Source organism: Pogona vitticeps, chromosome 6 (genome assembly GCF_051106095.1).
Source record: "Pogona vitticeps strain Pit_001003342236 chromosome 6, PviZW2.1, whole genome shotgun sequence".
Classification (NCBI taxonomy): Eukaryota; Metazoa; Chordata; class Lepidosauria; order Squamata; family Agamidae; genus Pogona; species Pogona vitticeps.
This window is the reverse complement of record NC_135788.1, coordinates 46,720,252-46,738,908: the sequence shown is the minus strand read 5'-3', so window position 1 is coordinate 46,738,908 and position 18,657 is coordinate 46,720,252.

Below are 18,657 nucleotides of genomic sequence, written 5' to 3'. Positions count from 1 at the left end.
CACGACCGTTGGATGGCGCATAAACGAAGGCCGCCTGCGAAACGAGCGCAGACGCTTAATTGCGGCTCGCCGTCCGAACAACCACTGACATTGGCAGTGAGTGGGTGGAGCCGACAGCCAAGCTTTTCCCGCCCATCCCCGCCCCGTTCGTCAGGATCTCTCCGCTAACCTGTCAGAGAGCGACAGGTACTTCAAAAGGGCAGACCGGTAGCCAATCACGGTCGAGAGTTGTAGGGCGCGGATAAAGAGAGGCGGTGTTTTTAGAAGTCTCCGCCAATGATGGAAGCCTGTGCTAAGTGGAAGGTTGTGATTCGTGAAGACGTTCTCCAGTAACAAACTGAAGAGGTGAGCTCTTTTTTTAAAAACGTCACGTGAGGAGAGCGGTGGCGTTGGCCCTTCAAGCGATCAGCTCTCGCACGGGAGGGCTGCAGTGCTCTCTGGAGGGAGTTGTAGCGTGAGAACCTTTGGGGTCTGCGGCGAGGAGGCGCGTTGCACACTGGGGCCTGTAGTTTCCAAAAGCGGTGCGTCTGTCAAATTATCTCTTCCCCCCCCCCTCCCCAGTTGTCATGGTAGGCTTGGAGGACACGCCAGCCACGATTCCTTGCCACCCCCTTTTCCCATATTATAAAGCGAGCTTATAGAGGGAATTGATCGTAGAGCCTAGAAATCTTTTCTGAAGTCCTGGAGACGCTGCTTTGCTTAACTTAAAAAGTCCCCAAAGGCACGTACAGTATTTACTAGGGAGAAAGGGAAGTCTTTACGCAATTTTCTTGAAGTAGCGGTAAGGTGCTAATACAGTATAAGCAAGTAAACTGAAATTCACCCCAACCTGGACGTGCATGTTTCTTTATATACTGTACTTACATTTATGTACCACCTGATTAATAAGAAATACCTGAGCGATAAGTATGGATAGATTCAGTATAACATAGTAAACTAGATTAGAACATCAATAATTGGTGCTTTAATAATTGATGTTAGACACTAGAAAGAAAGAAAAAGCTGGCAGTGGGTGATCCCTTTGGTGTAAGAAGCGTTCACCTTGTTTGCATTCACTGAAAAGGATCAGGTTGATTGGATACTGTGGGAAGTACTCACTGATCCAGAGCTGCTGCTTTGGTCTCAGGATGCAGGAGTGGCAAAGTGTTTCTTCCCTGTTATAAGCATGTCCTTATTGTGTTATCTCTTGTGTGACAATCCTTTTGCCAACTGGTTTTTCAATTTTTTATTTATTTAGTATGATTGTTTTATTTAGCTGAAAGACATTCAGAGAAACCTACCCTTTAAAAATGGTTGTGAAAAAACAAAACAAAAATTATTTATTTAAAGGGAGCAACATTAGCCAAGTAAAACCATATGCTTCCAGAGCCTTGGCTGGTTAAAAATTTTCATCCAGTGTCACAAAACACAGTTTCATATAAGAACATATATAATCCCAAGATTGGATGCCCACCTCGTCTCCTTAACATCATCAGATCCTTCCATGAGGGAATGAAAGGCACTGTAGTTTTTGACGGCTCAACATCAGATCCCTTTGACATCCGAAGTGGAGTGAAACAGGGCTGTGTCCTCGCACTAACCCTTTTTGGGATCTTTTTTGCTGTCATGCTGAGGCATGCCTTTGGAACTGCAACAGAAGGTGTCTACCTCCGGACTAGATCAGACGGAAAGCTCTTTAATCTCTCCAGATTGAGAGCAAAGACCAAAATCCAACTGAAATGCATGCGGGACTTCCTCTTTGCAGATGATGCAGCCATTGTTGCTCACTCTGCTGAAGACCTCCAACAACTCATGAATCGTTTCAGTAAGGCCTGTTAGGACTTTGGACTAACAATCAGCCTGAAGAAAACACAAGTCATGGGCCAGGGCGTGGACTCACCTCCTTCTATTACCATCTCCACACAAGAATTGGAGGTTGTTCATGACTTTGTGTACCTTGGCTCAACCATCTCTGACACCCTCTCCCTGGATGTCGAGCTGGATAAACACATTGGCAAAGCAGCTACCATGTTCTCTAGACTCACAAAGAGAGTATGGCTCAATAAGAAGCTGACGACACATACCAAGATCCAGGTCTATAGAGCCTGTGTCCTGAGCACACTCCTGTACTGCAGTGAGTCCTGGACCCTTTGTGCACGTCAGGAGAGGAAGCTGAACACCTTCCATATGCGTTGCCTCCGATGGATTTTTGGCATCACCTGGCAGGACAAAGTTCCAAACAGAGTAGTCCTAGAACGAGCTGGAATATTTAGCATGTATACATTACTGAAACAGCGACGTCTACGTTGGCTTGGGCACGTCGTGAGAATGGCTGATGGTCGGATTCCAAAGGATCTCCTGTATGGAGAATTAGTGCAGGGAAATCGCCCCAGAGGGAGACCACGGCTGCGATACAAGGATATCTGCAAGCGGGATCTGAAGGCCTTAGGAATAGACCTCAACAGATGGGAAACCCTGACATCTGACCGTTCAGCCTGGAGGCAGGCGTTGCATCACAGCCTCTCCCAGTTCGAAGAGACCCTTGTCCAGCAGGCCGAGGCAAAGAGGAAGTCACAAAAGCAGCAAAACCAGGGAGCTGGACAGGGGACAGATTGCATTTGTCTTCAGTGTGGAAAGAGATTGCCACTCTCGCATTGGCCTCTTCAGCCACACTAGATGCTGTTCCAAGTCCTCCATACAGAGCACGGCACCATAGTCTTTCGAGACTGAAGGATGCCTAACTAACTAAACTATAAGAACATGTTTGTTAATAGTGGCTATACCTGGTCCCTACTTGGTCACTATCCTTGGGTCATAAGTAATTTAGGGCATTAAAGGTTTTTATTGGTTTGTTTCATTTATTCAGCTTTTCTTCCAACTTAGGGACCCAAAGCCTACAAAATGGAAGGAAAGGGAACAATGCATAGATATATTAAAGTATTAAAAATTCAATGAAATATACAATAATATTAAAATATGGTTGAATTTAAAACAATGTTAAAAACAGCAAAAAAGACATGCAAATCAGAAAGTTTTAAATAAGAAAAGTGCAGCATCCCTTGTTAAAAACTCAGCATCCCACTCAGTGCCTAAAATCTTGACTAAAGAGAATGATCTGATAGGAGGATTGCAACTCCCATTGTCCACTTCCATTGGCTAGGCTGACTAAGGTTGTTCAGGTTTCAATTCAGTAAGATCTGGAGAAGTACAAATTGTCCACTTCTGCAGATAAATGATATCATCCAAGCCTGTCCAGAGTTGCCCAACATCTTGCCGAGGAAGTGATGTTTGCAATCCATACCTACAAAGGGTTCTATGTAGGCTGCCTTTGAATACTACTTAGACAGTACACCCAGCTCTGTATGCATCACCCTGTCTCCTGTCTATGAATGCAAAAGCTTGCTTGTCTCATTCTTGTACGGAAACAGAATAGAGAAGAATAAAGAACAGAGAGTTTAGCAGGGATGAGGACTCGTGATTTGTGAGTGAGTCTGACTCAAGTCATCTTACCATCTTCTCAGCAGTGCTGGCAGCCATCTTCAGAGACAGCAGGCCAGGCTACCCTTCCAGGAGCCAAGGACCTGCTGCCTGGCTGATAGGCAGGCATGCATAGAAACAGGGACCTGCTCAGGAAGAGAAGTCTGCTGCTGTCCTTGCACATGTGCTGCCTGTCAGCTGGGTGACACTTAGCCTGAGTCTTTGGGTCCTAGTTCCAAGCCTGGCAGGAAGGCACCAAACGACTTGTGACTTGAACGTGGGGCTTCGGACTCAGTACTCAGGCCCAATGACTTGGACTTGGGACTCAGGCCCAAGGACTTGCCAACATCCCTGGAATTTAGAGAGTATGTATCCCTACTCCTATTTGCATTTGGTTATCGGTGTCAAATTAAAATAACCATATTGGTTGCCAGTTTGTTTTCCAACTCAGTTCAAGACTCCTTCAGACTTCTCTTTTATTGTCTCAATTTTGCCTAAGATTTACCAAGGAGTCTTTTACATACCCCTTATGTCAGAATATCTAAAGCAAAAGGTAAGATGCCTAGCAGGGGACTCTTAGCTGTCAGTGCCCTCCCTAGTGAAGCTTGCTTGACCAATTCCCTCCCAGTTTTAGTAAATGTGGTAAAACATCCTCTTTGTAAAATCCTTTGGATGTCTTCTTGGACAAAAGCTGGCGATTTTATTCTTGGTTTTGCTACTGTTCACTATTTGCATTCATATTTGTTGAGTTTTGAATGTGATCTTATGAGTGTTTTATATTTTAAGCTACTATCATAGTTCCAATGCCTAACATTAAAATGCGTCAACATAATGAACATTCAAATCCTGTTGGAGTCTGTCACTTTTTCTCTTTACCAAATAAATCTGTAAGATTGAACTGCTGAGTCTGTAGAGTGTTTTTTTTTTAAATCTAAATAAGTTTTATCTATTTACTTTGCAATTCAGTGACAAAAATGTCTATTGGAAAGGAAAGCTGCAATTCTAAACACTTATTGGGATTATTTCAACTGGTGATAATGGAGGTGACTGCTAAATAAACAAATGCAGAACTGCCAGGACATGGAATGTGTGGCCCTCCAGATGTAACTGTGCTGTAATATCCATCATCCCTCATTACTGACTGTAGGAAATGGATAATGGGACCTGCAGTGAAGTAACATCTGGAGGGCTAAATGTTGCAAACCTCCCCCCCCCCCCCATTTTTAGGGGTATGCTGCAAATTTCAGGAAAGGATACATAGGGTCAAACTGCACAGCTTTGAAAGGTGTGCATATAAACAATTTTTTCTGAGAGTTTCCCACAAACATACAAGTTGTAATTCAAGTGCTTGAATAAACAGATATTATAAATATTGAAAGTTAGCTCTACTTTGTTATAATGTTCAGTTTAGAGAAACATGTTCAGTTTAGAGAAACATTCCCCCAAATGGGAAATTCTATAAACCTGAATGAGCTTAATTAAAATGCTGTAGGTAGAGGAATTAAAGACATGTTTTAGCCACCAATTAATAGCAAGCTGGGCAATAGTGGCCCTCCAGATGTTTCTGGACAGCAGCAGGCACTTAGCAGCAGCCGTTACTGACAGTTGGTGGAAATAGCAGTCAGCAACAGCTGAAGGGTCACAAGTTGCCTATCTCAATTGCAATCTAATGGATGCCCATAGTGCTATCACAACTTGGGCTCCAAAAAGCAAATGCTTCCTAATCCGAACATAGCTGCTCTAAAATCTTGCTGTACCATCCCATTGATCTGGAATGAGAAAAATGGGACTACAAGTGCCAACACTACAGTGCATCTGTTTCTCCATGGGATTGTACCTCTTTCAAGAGAGATAACGGGAAGGATTTGGGGTAAACAACAGGACCAATTGCTGTTATTGAAACTATTTATACTTAAGCCTCATGGCGCAGTGCTATACTGCAGCCAAAACTATGATCATGATCCGGGGTTCAATCCCAGGTAGCCAGATCAAAGTTGACTCAGCATTCCATCCTTCCAAGGTCAGTAAAATGAATACCCAGCTCGCAATTTGTAGCCTCCATAATTGTTGTAAACCATCCAGAGAGTGCTTTAACTGCTGTGGGATGGTATATAAGAACACTTTGTACACTTTTTAAGCTTAGTTAACAGTATATTGAGAATTAGGGGTTCTGCCAATGGCTTCACAGAAAAGGAGAGGTTTTTAAGTGTTAGCTGAAGATGGTCAAGGCATAAGGGGAAGCAGTTGAACGAAAATAAGGAAAAACAAGTCCAGGCATGAGGGGCAGCAGGAAAGAATGGATAGAGTTATTCATGGTACTAAAAGTTAGCTGAAAGACATATGATTATGGGAGATAAAGAATGAGGATCATAGCGAGGAATCTGTTAGGTTATAAGAACAAAGACACACAAGGTACAATGTATCACAGGAGTGAGTACACCCCCTTACATTTCATAAATATTTTAGTATATCTTTTCATATGACAACACTGAAGAAATGACACTTGGCTACAATGTAAAGCAGTGAGTATCCCGCTTGTATAACAGTGTAAATGTGCTGTCCCTTCAAAATAACGCAACACACAGCCATTAATGTCTAAACCGCTGGCAACAAAAGTGAGTACACTCCTAAGTGACAATGTCCACACTGGGCCCAAGTAGACATTTTCCCTCCCTGGTATCACAAGATCCGTTAGTATCACAAGTCTCAGGTGTGAAGGGGGAGCAGATGTTATCGCTCTCACTCTCTCAGACTGGTCACTGGAAATTCCACATTGCACCTCACGGTAATGAACTATCCGAGGATCTGAAAAAAAAATTTGTTGCTCTATATAGACGGCCTAGGCCAGTGATGGTGAACCTTTTTGAGCCCGAGTACCCAAACTGGAAAAAAACCCCACAGAACCCACAGGCAGTGGTGAAAGTGGTGGAGGGGAAGTGGGAATCCTGGGTATGGAGGTGCCTCCAGACCACATTCCGGATCCACCTCCAGTTGTGCCCAACCCCGCCAGCACCAGCTGCTCCTGTTCCTGGCCTGACGCCTATCGGGGAGCTAGCACTGCAGCTGCAGCTGCCTCCTCAGGTTTGGCTGCCAGGGGTAGCAATCCAGCGACTTACGGCTCACATGCCCACAGATAGGGCTCTGCATGCCAGCTGTGGCATACGTGCCATAGGTTCGCCATCACTGGCCTAGGCAATAAGAAGATTGCCAAAACCCTGAAACTGAGCTGCAGCACGGTGGCCAAGACCATACAGCGGTTTAACAGGACAGGTTCCACTCAGAACAGGCCTCACCATGGTCAACCAAAGAAGTTGAGTGCCTGTGCTCAGCATCATATCCAGAGGTTGGCTTTGGGGAATAGACGTATGAGTGCTGACGACATTTGCTGCAGAGGTTGGAGGGGGGGGGTCAGCCTGTCAGTGCTCAGGCCATACACCTCACACTGCATCAAATTGGTCTCCAGGGCTGTCGTCCCAGAAGGAAGCCTCTTCTAAAGATGATGCACAAGAAAGCCCGCATATGGTTTGCTGCAGACAAGCAGACTAAGGACATGGATTTCTGGAACCATGTCCTGTGGTCTGGTGAGACCAAGATAAACTTATTTGGTTCAGATGGTGTCAAGCGTGTGTGGCAGCAACCAGGTGAGGAGTACAAAAACAAGTGTGTCATGCCTACAGTCAGGTATGGTGGTGGGCATGTCATGCTCTGGGGCTGCGTGAGTGCTGCTGGCACTGGGGAGCTACAGTCTATTGAGGGAACCATGAATGCCAATCTGTACTGTGACATACTGAAACAGAGCATGATCCCCCTCCCTTAGGAGACTGGGCCACAGGGCAGTATTCCAACATGATAATGACCCCAAACACACCTCCAAAATGACTACTACATTGCTAAAGAAGTTGAGGGTAAAGGTGATGGACTGGCCAAGCCTGTCTCCAGACCTAAGTGGGGCATCCTGAAACAGAAGGTGGAGGTGTGCAAGGTCTTGAACATCCACCTGCTCTGTGATGTCATCATGGAGGAAGAGGACTCCAGTGGCAACCTGTGAAGTTCTGGTGAACTCTATACCCAAGGGAGTTAAGGCAGTGCTGGAAAATAATGGTGACCACACAAAATATTGACCCTTTGTGCCCAATTTGGACATTGTTGCTCAGGGGTGTACTCACTTTTGTTGCCAGCGGTTTAGACATTAATGGCTGTGTGTTGCGTTATTTTGAGGGGACAGCACATTTACACTCTTATATAAGCTGGATACTCACTGCTTTACATTGTAGCCAAGTGTCATTTCAGTGTTGTCACATGAAAAGATATACTAAAATATTTATGAAATGTGAGGGGGTGTACTCACCTCTGTGATATACTGTATGTCTGTGGAGGAGTTGAAGTAAATGCAAATGCTTGTATAGGACAAAACCTGGTATGGATTTAAGGAGAGAGATTACATACGAAAGAGATGAGTGAAGTACAAGATGAGACAAATGAGAGAACTGAATACAACTAAGGCAGAGAAAATGGCAGTAATCATGGTGAAATATACAAGGACGAGGACTAGACTAGGTAGAGAGAAGGGTATGTATTTTTGGAATGACATACTTGTGTTGTAAAGGAATAAGTGGTCGACCAGGCCAGATTGGCGGGATATAAATCAAATAAATAAATAAATAACTGTCATGATTTGGCAGTGAATCAAATATGAGGTGGGGGCAAAGGAGAGAAAGAGAAGTCAGTGGGCTCATCCAGACAGAGTGTTTGCTCCTCATTTCCTTTGTGCTGCTTGGTGCTGAAATGAGCACAAACATTGCCAGGGGTTCTGTCCACTCTAATACCGCTCTGTTCGTAATATCTTGGAATATTCATCTTTTATCTTTTGATGAAATTCTTCAAAAATGTTTCAGAATGCTTGGATAAGTGCTTTAAAATATTATTGTGTGCTGGATTTGTTTGTTTGTTTGTTTTATTAGAACAACACTAAAATTAAAAGCTTCCAGTCTGAGCCCTTTGCAGCGGAGGCTCATTCCACCACCTAGAATAAGTTTTTTTAAAAAGCATGGCAGAATTAGTTTTTTTTTCACTCTTGGTACTGATTTAAACATTGCATCATCTGGATTGTGAGGAAAATAGCAAGATCATTGGTACACAGCTGATTATAACAGTTGGACAACAAATGCTCTGGATAAATAAGCTCAGTTGTGTTTCTCTCAACCAAGAAGAGGGGAGATGGTGATTTTAAGTACTCTATCTGCTGAAAAACCAGCTGTGGCAATACTTGTAATGAATATGTCATCTCAAAGGCTGAGCCTTTCATTTAACCACTTGTAATAAATGCATTGTTTCTTTCTTTTTACTGGTTTATGAGCCCAGTGCTACAGCTGTGGGCATTGTTATCTCTGAAACCACTTCAATAGTGCTGCTTCTCCAGCTTTGTCCTATAGCAGATGACACATACCACAATTATCAAACTTCCACTTTTTGTTTTCACAGCCTTTGTTTTATACCAGCCTGTCTCAGTTTTATGGTGTCCTTTGTTTTTCTTTGCAATGTAAACTGACAGCCTCAACACTAGTAATAATTTTAAAATGAATAATTGAGTAATTGCCAGTGTTTCTCTCCATGCCCCTCAAATATAAGGCATGCAGTAACTTCAGGTGCACCATTGTTTCATCTTCATGGTCTCTCTGAATGGACACTAATGGGCTAATCTGCGCCTGCGCAGAGCAGCTTCGGAATCATCTAGAGCTCAGGCATATGGTGCCGGGACCACCCGCACGCTGGCTATAACCCCACCCCCGGCACTGAGTGCCTCAGTTCCATTTCTGCCACCACTACTGCAGCTACTCAGATCGGAGCTTCGTGTTTGTTTTTTTCCTTCGACCTTGTTAAATCATATTCTTGGACCTCCCAGCTTTTTCAACTCAGCTTGTTTCCCCATTCTTCTGGATTTGTGAGTCTAACATTAAGAATAAAACTGTGTTGTTCGAGTGCTTTTCTGCAGGTTTGTGGCTGCTTCAGGCCCCTTCAAGGGCTGCTCATCCTGTTTTAACCAGGTCCCGCTTTCTGACTGCCATTCGCAGTGCCTGTTCTGTCTCGGAGAGGAGCACCAGCCTGCTTTGTGCACCATTTGTAAGGCTTTCACTAAGCCTGCCCTGAAGCAGAGGCTCTAGCTACTTTGCTCCTACTTCTGGGAGAAGTCACTTTGCCCAGCGCAGCCTTGGCCATGGAACCGCTGCAAGCTCCCCCGTCCGAGCCTCTTCAACTGCAACTTGTTTGCCTAAGTGTGCCCACATGGCAGCTAAACCGTTGTCGTCGGGCTCAGGGTCAATTGCTTTGGTCTTGGTATTGCAGCCTCCTTCAGCCTCAATGCCAAAGAAAAAGAAGAAATCATCTTCCAAGGCCTCTAGGCCCTCGACCAAGCCTTTGCCATCGGCTCCTGTGACCCATGCCCAGCATGAAACAGTATGTTTGAGCATACCGTCGGGAGATAATGATATTTCTCCCTCGAGGCCAGAGGTAGCACCTTACCAGCACATAAGTGTTTCTCCAGATTGGGCAGATACCTTGATGGAGGTACAGCTCGAGGCTCGAGCCAGCCCTCAATCCCCACCGGGCTCAGTGTTGAGGCAAGTGTCACCCTCTCCACCTGCTTCTCTGGTCGTGGATGTGCCTCAGAAAAAGAAGCAAAAGATCAGGCACCTAGAGCCCAAGCCTGAGTGGGTTCGACATCCACTACTGCCTGAGGGATACCCTCCTTATGGAGAGTTTTGGAGACCTCCCTGGGAGGATCCCAGGAGCTATGACTTCAATGCTCGACGGCCCCCAACGCCCTACAATCTGGGCTTGTATTTTTGGGCTCGCCAGTGGCCACCGTATTACAGGGGATATCCTTCACCACCTCAGTATCGAAGGCATCCTGATGACTATTTTTACTTTGAAGATGACTGTCAATTTCAACCTGTGCCTCTTAGAGCGGCTCACCGGCCAATGCCTCAGGAGCTTTTACCATCTTCAGGCCCTAGGACTCATAGAGTGGCCCCAACCACAATCCCTCAACCCCATTCAGAGCCGGCTCCTCCACCGCTGGTGTTGCTAGGCAGAGCTTCACAGGAGCCAGAGGAGGAAGCAGTTGGGGCCTCAGCTATCCACCCTGACCAGTATGGGTCGGCTTGAGTCCAATCAGTTTTCTCCCAGTCTCTTGTACACAACTACAACTTCAAGACCGAGTCGGGTGAGTCCGATGAGGAGATTGAAAAGGGCTCTCCTTCAAACATTCCAACTCCAGATTCCGATGTCATGGAAAGTCATCCACCGTCCCCCTCCAAGGATTATATGATGTATTCCCACCTGATCAAAAAAATTGCTGAACTCATGGACCTTGCAGTGGTACAGCCCACTGCTGAACAAGTGGACAGAGTTTACGAAGATATCACAAAGGATCAGGTCCCCCTTCTTTGTTTAGCCTTTATATCTTCCCTTCTCAACCTAGTTAAAGAACATTGGGACAAACCATCAACGTCCCATCAAATCCCAGGAAGGGTTGAGAACCTTTATAAAACTGACGGGAAGGACACTGATTTCCTTTCCAAGCATCCCCTGACCAATTCCTTTGTCATGGACACCACGCAAAATAGGGCTAGGAATAGATCTCCGTTCACACCCAACAATAAGGAGGGAAGGAAAACTGGATGTGTTTGGACATAGGGTTTATTTCCTAGTGTCCTTCATATTTCGAGTGGCAAATTATATGGCAGTGATGGGTGCTTACCACCGCCATTTATGGAATATCATCTTGCCGGCACTGCAGGCTGCTCCCGAGGAACTTAGCTTGTCAATCCTCACCTGCCATCAGGAGGCCATGACCCTGGTGAGACAGGAAAGAATTGCTGCCAGGCATGTTGTGGACACCACTGGCAAGCAAATTATTACAGCTATTACCTTATGTCAACATGCTTAATTGCATTCAGCTGGCATCTCTGACAATGCCAGGGCCAGAATCAAAGACCTGCCCTTTGATGGGGTTGGTCTTTTCGATGGGAAGATGGATGAGATTCTCGATAATCTCTTGAAGCTCCGTAAAATGGCCAGGTTCTACAATGCTCAATCCCGTCCAAGAAATTTCTGGTGCAGACCTTACGCATATCGGCCTTATCCTGACTACCAAAGGATGCAAACATCTGGTTTTGCAGGTCAGTCCTGGCAACAATCTGCTAGGCAGAGGCCTCATCAACAAGCCCACCACCAAGACCGTAAGTCTAGGCAGAACCTTTATTGCTGTTGGCCCACCAGCAACATCTCGCAACTTATCCTGCTTAGCACCCTTCCTTCACGCTTGGGAGTCTATCACTTCCAACTCATGGGTTCTCACGATCATAGCCACAGGATATGCAATTGAATTTAACCTACACCTTGCATGGGGCTGCTTAGAGACACTGCTCCCTCCCTCATACTATGACAGGAGGTAGATGCACTTCTCCTGAAAGACACCATTATCCTGGTTCATGTCCCGGATATTGCACATCGTTTTTTCTCCCATTACTTTATCATTCCTAAGAGGGACAGAGGACTTCGCCTGATCCCGAACCTTCGCCCCTTGATTTTCTGTATTACACCTCGACATTTTCAAATGGTCTCGCTGGACAGCACTATCCAGATGTTGATACAAGGTGACTGGTTCGCCATCATAGACCTCAAAGATGCTTATTTCCATATCAGTATTCAACAAGAGCATTGTCGTTTTCTGAGGTTCTCGCTCGATGGAGTAATCTATGAATTCAAGGCTCTTCCCTTTGCTTTGTCCATGGCACCACGGGTGTTCATGAAATGTTTGGCCCTGGTGGCGGCCCACCTTCGTTTGCAGGGCTTAACAGTATTTCCCTATCTAGATGATTGGTTGCTGGTGGCGCCTTCACGTACTCGATTGCTTCAAGATATTTCATTTACTTTGTCCTTTTTATCTGATCTTGGGCTCCAGGTAAACCAAGAAAAATCCACCCAGAGAGTCTCCTTTATCAGGGTGGTATTAGACACCACCTTGGGCTGGGCATTCCTTCCCAAAGACAGAATTATGAAGATCCAGTGGATGCTGGAACACTTCACTCCGGAAGCCAGAGTGCAGGCTCTTCAAGCGCAGCAGCTATTGGGCCTAAGGGCTTCCACCACCGCAGTAGTTCAACATGCCAGGCTGAAAATGAGATTGGTTCAGGCCTGGTACCTGTCACTATATGATCCTCTGTTGGACCCTCCTTCCAAACTGCTGACAGTTACAGCAGAGCTGGCAGCGCAGCTGACCTGGTTGGCTTTCCATCCCAGTCTAATGATAGGGAGGCCTTTTGGACCTCTAACACCAAAAATATAGGCGACCACAGACACAAGCCCAGCAGGTTGGGGTACACATGTCAAACAGTTGACAGCACACGGTCACAAGAGGAGAGGTGTATGCACATCAGATTTTTGGAGCTTCTGGCCATCTACAATGCCTTCTGGGCCTTCGAGCATTCCTCTGCAGCCATGTGGTACAGGTGGCATCAGAGAACACCACAGCTGTCTTCTACCTGAACAAACAGGGTGGCACACATTCCCTGCACCTGCTGTATTTCTCAGTCCAGATTTGGGAGTGGTGCTACAGCCGCCACATGTTCCCTGTAGCTGTACATGTAGCTTCAGGAGACAACATTTTAGCAGATTGGCTGAGCAGACTCCAAGACTGCAGCCATGAGTGGTCACTATACAGGGATGTGTTCCTTTCTCTCTGCCACCATTTGGGAACGCTGCATGTGGACATCTTTGCCTCTTTTGCCAACAGGAAATGCGACCGCTATTGTTCCAGAGCAGGGAACGGTTGTCACTCATTAGGCGATGCGTTCATCATCCCCTAGATTGAGGGGCTCCTCTACAGGTTTCCTCCCATTCCACTAATCCAAAAGGCTATCATTAAGGCTTGTCAAGAGAAGGCAAATGTTATCTTTATCGCCCCTTGGTGGCCTCGTCAGACTTGGTTCTCCACCTGCACCAGTGTTTGGTGGACCATGTTCGGATCAAGTCACTACCTCCTTCTTCTCTTTCATTGGGGCCTGTCGCATTTCACCCTCAAGGTGTATATAGCCGCGATAGCAGCCCATCAACCTCCCGCTTCAGAAGCCACAGGCTTATTTCGCCATCCAACTCTAAAGGAGTTTTTGAAGAGACCCTTCAAAAACTGCTTTAGAAGTGTCCAGCCTAAAAGCTGCCCACACCTCAGTGGTCCCTATGGCTACCACTTCCTTCAGACTCCTTACACTAAAGGCAGCCTTCCTCCTCGCTGTTACCTCAGTGCGGCATGCTGGTGAACTGACATCTCTTCGGATTGATCTGCCCTTCCTCCAATTCCGCCCTAATAAGGTGACCCTATTCCTGGATCTCTCTTTTGTACTGAAAGTAGCTATGGCCTTCCACCTTAATCAACCTATAGTATTGCCTACCTTTTTTCCAGCTCCAACATCAAAGCTGGAGAGGGCTGTCCACTCCTTGGATGTCAAAAGAGCATTTTCCTATTATGTCTCCCATTCTGCGTCCTTTTGTTCCTCACACAGGCTGTTTGTGTCCTTCCAAAGGCAGTCAAAGGGTCTCCCAGTGTTGGCACAAATGATTTCTCGGTGGATAGTTACTACAATCCGCCCAGCATACGAACTGGCCGATGCACCTTTGTTGACTATGGTTCGGGCCCATTCTACTAGAGTAATCGCCTCCTCTGTACCCTTCCTCAGAGGGGTAGACCTAGCAGATATCCGCAAGGCTACTACGTGGTCCATGCCACTTACCTTTGCGACCCACTACCACCTAGATGTTCGGACCAAAGCAGAGGCTGCCGTTGGACAGGCTGTCTTGGCATCTGTTCTTTCTTGACATCCCTCCACCTGGTAAGTCAGCTTGCTAGTCACCCTTTAGTGCGTATTCACAGAGACCACGAAGATGAAAAAGAGGTTACCTACCTGTAACTCTGGTTCTTCGAGTGGTCATCTGTGAATTCACACTCCCTGCCCTTCCCCCCCCCCACTGTACATCATGTGTGCCATATGGCATGCTATGCAACGGTAGACAGTTCCACAGAACGGAGGCACTCGGTGTGGGGGGTGGGGTTATAGCCAGTGTGTGAGAGGTTCCGGCACCATGTGCCTGGGCTCTAGACAATTCCACTTTCTCATTAGCAATCTCTTGAAGATTGTGAGGGTAGGGAGGAGCTTTTTAACATCCATCAAAATCACTATTTTCCTGCTGCTGTTGGCTTGTAGCAGTAAGGTGTTATTTAAAAGTAGCTACAATGGAATTAACTCAGTTACTTTGAGAAATGTGAAAATACAAACTTAATTTTAGAATTGTAACTATATTGGTGACTAATTATATGTTCATTGGTAACTCATTAGTTTAAAAAAATAACTTTAAAAGTTTTGACAAGTGGAAGCATTACTGCTGCAGGCTAAAGTCCTATGGAAGCATTTGTGATGTTGTTATTAGACAAGAGTTTCATTTTTCATTTTCTTATATTTTTCATTTATTTGTTTTGATCTATAGTGTTGGAACCAAGCAGTCAATCAGTCAGATACTATATAATTTGGAATAGAATAGATATTCGCCACATGTTTTCTGTGATTAAAATATTGGCCAATATTTTCCCTTGTCAGGTGTAAGTACATTTCAAGAAAAGCTTAGTTCCTGCAAATTGTTTCTATATGTATATAAAAAGAACAGCAGTAGGATCTCATACTGAAGGATGCATAATTGCTTTCTACAAATTTTAGTTAATTTGATATGATGAGAAAAAGAAAAATAACTATCCTGTATGTCAGCACTTTTATAACCTCAATACATTAATGAGAAAGAGAGAGACTGCCAAACCAGTCTTTAAGACCTAAAGAAAATAAATATATATGTAAGCTGAAAAATATTTGCTTTAGCCATTGACCACAACAATACATAAAACAATTCCAGAAACAATAAAATAAAATCAGTAGGCTAAGAAGTGAATACCTTTATACAAAGGAAACCTCCAAAGTACCTTCAGTTTGATGTCAATAAACGTGCATACAGGGCAACAGCAGTCCTCATATGAGTAGCCTCTGTTTTCCTCCTGGGCTGGAGAAGAAGGTTTTGGTTGGTTTTGTCAAAAAGGCTACCACAGTGTTTCTAGACATTTGACTGAGTAAAACATGTAGTGGGGAATGCCTTCTACTATCTTCTCTTTCTCTCTCTCCTTCTCTCTCCCCTGCAGGATTCAAGGTGGTTCAAACATGATTTTAAAATGTATTCGTGAAGGCTTTCATGGCCAAGATCTAATGGTTGTTGTGGGGTTTTCAGGCTCTTTGGCCGTGTTCCAAAGGTTGTTCTTCCTAACATTTTGCCCAATGGTGGTTTCAGCAGCTGCCCGGTGGAGGAGAAAGGCAGGAGCCGATCCGGTCTTTCTCCCCCACGGCGAAGCTTCTCCCAAAGCGCTGTGCCCGATTGTGGTTTCAGCAGCTGAGAAGCTGCCCAGTGGGGAAGAAAGGCAGGAGCCGATCTGGTCTTTCTCCCCCACCGTGAGGCTTCTCCCAAAGCGCTGTGCCCAATGGAGGTTTCAGCAGCAGAGAAGCCTCGCAGTGGGGGAGAAAGACCGGATCGGCTCCTGCCTTTCTCCTCCACCAGGCAGCTTCTCCGCTGCTGAAACCACCATCAGGCCAGCCCTTTGGGAGAAGCTGGGCAGCGGGGAAGAAAGGCAAGAGACAATCCTGTCTTTCTCCCCCACCGCGAGGCTTCTCCGCTGCTGAAACCTCCATCGGGCGCAGCGCTTTGGGAGAAGCCTTGCGGTGGGGGAGAAAGACTGGGGTGGCTCCTGCCTTTCTTCCCCGCTGCCCGGCTTCTCCCACAGGGCTGGCCCAATGGTGGTTTCAGCAGCAGAGAAGCTGCCCGGTGGGGGAGAAAAGCCAGATCGGCTCCTGCCTTTCTCCCCCACCACCCAGCTCCCTCTGTTTTCCAAACTGTTGGGGCGAAAGAGCTAAAGAAGCAGCCTCTTCGCTACCAACAGTTTGAATTTCCCGCCCCTTTTCCCCGCCCTTTTCATCCGTACATCGAAGCTCCGGCCGCAAGTCGATCGGGCCATTTGTAGGTTGAGACTCCACTGTAATAAAGATAAACTGGTTAAAGTGAATAAATAAAACAGGAGGTGATTGAATGCGTGGCAGAATATATGATATTTCAATGATTTTGATTCTATAAAATGAATAAAGAACATCTGTGATTCTGAATTACCCTAGTACCCTTTAATAAACGAGTTCTGTTGTTAGCAACCAGTGTCAGACTAAAGTCCTTTACAGTGTGGATAAAGAAATCCACAGGTGGCAGCGAAAGAAAGAGGGAACGTCACCAACATGAGCCCTTTGGGTTGAGAAAAAGAAACCGGGCACGGGGTGAACGTCACACCAGCAGACTGCTAAAACTTCAGCTTAGAGGTGGTCACACTTGCTGATGATTAATTACTCAAGGGTGTTTGGTTAGCAGCACCTGGCTGCTACTTAGCCTCTTAATTCCTAAGGAAGAAGTAAGGGAGTACTTGTTTTTCACACGTGGCTTCTCTATTTTGTCTTTATTTTTGTTAAATAAATCATGGCACATTATAATATATGTGTTGAGGTTGTATTTACCTAATTTTCAGACCTGCTAAGGACCAAATGATTTTTATTATGTCCTTATATGTAAAACCATAGAATTAAAAGAGGATGTACATTGTATTTTCAAAGGCTTTCACGGCCGGGATCTGATGGTTGTTGTGGGTTTTTCGGGCTCTTTGGCCGTGTTCTGAAGGTTGTTTGTCTTTTTTTTTTTTTTTTAGTTTTTGAAACGTCAGGAAGAACAACCTTCAGAACACGGCCAAAGAGCCCGAAAAACCCACAACAACCATAAGGATGGACATTCTTTTTCACATGACTATACAGTAAAATGCACTTTTCAATACTGTCCATATGTAATTAACAAATGCTTAAAAAGTCACTTTAAATAAAACTTTAACAAATCTAGCAGATATATTTCCAGCCCATGCTGAAGTTTTATCCTTCCGTACCATAAGTGATGTTAAATTAGGCAGTAAAGCCAAATATATTTGTATTAAACAAGATATTATTGTATTAAACAGAGACCTTCGGGTAGTGTGGGCGGCATATAAATTAAATAAATAAATAAATAAATAAAAATAAAATAAATAAGATATATCTAAAATGCAACAGAAGCTCCACTTTAACTGCTAGATTCCAGTAAAGTAAATCTAAAGAAACCATGTGGTAGAATACTATATGAATGTTGTAAAGTCAGATGCTTCAACTAGCCAAAAGAAATACAGATTGTTAATATAGACAAAATTTTAGCAGCTTTGTTTTTCAGATATGACTTTTTCTGAATTGAAAGTTAAACAGAATAAACTTCACTCTGAACTTGAGAGCATTCCTGTTTTTATAGCTCAAAATGTAGGACCAAAATGAAAATTGTGATTGTTAATATAGGTTCTGCATCTTAATCTGGGGGAAATTAGAGTACGTTTTGATATATTTATTTACCATCAGTAGTTACATATGTTTAAATTAAATGAACGGATCATTTTTTTTGTAAGAGCTTAATTTGAAGAAGAATGTGCAGATGTCTAGGTCTGCTACCTTCTCTTGTAACACTGCAGCTTGTTCATCAATGCTGTACCCAAATAATTTCCTGTTCAGGTGTAACAGGTGACTGTGTACACTATTTTCCAGCTGAGTGAAAGTTTAGAAAGAGATTTTGTAGGCATCAGTTGTTTAGAAAAAAAATTAATTAAGATTACATAATGATTCTTAGAAACTTAATGATTCTTCTGAAACTTTTGAGGCCTGTCAAAAGGTAGAGTTACCTACATGTCACTGTATGGGATAACAAACTGTGTCATTGCCATCTGTAAATGATTTACCAGTCAGCTTTTGGAGTCTTTCAGCAATTGACAAAAAACCAAATTAATTGGTAGTAAAACTATATCCCTCACAGTTCTCAAGCAGTCTCATAAACAATTTAACAGGAAATATTTGAATTTAACTTGTTGAAGACCAGTGTCTGTAAACAATTTGTAGAACTGTTCTTTAGGGAGGCCCTGCTGTGGTCTGTTCACTGCTCAATTTGTATTGTGACATTAAGCATATTAGGTTTCTGAATGTGATCGATCATGTGCCATATCTGGTGCCTAGC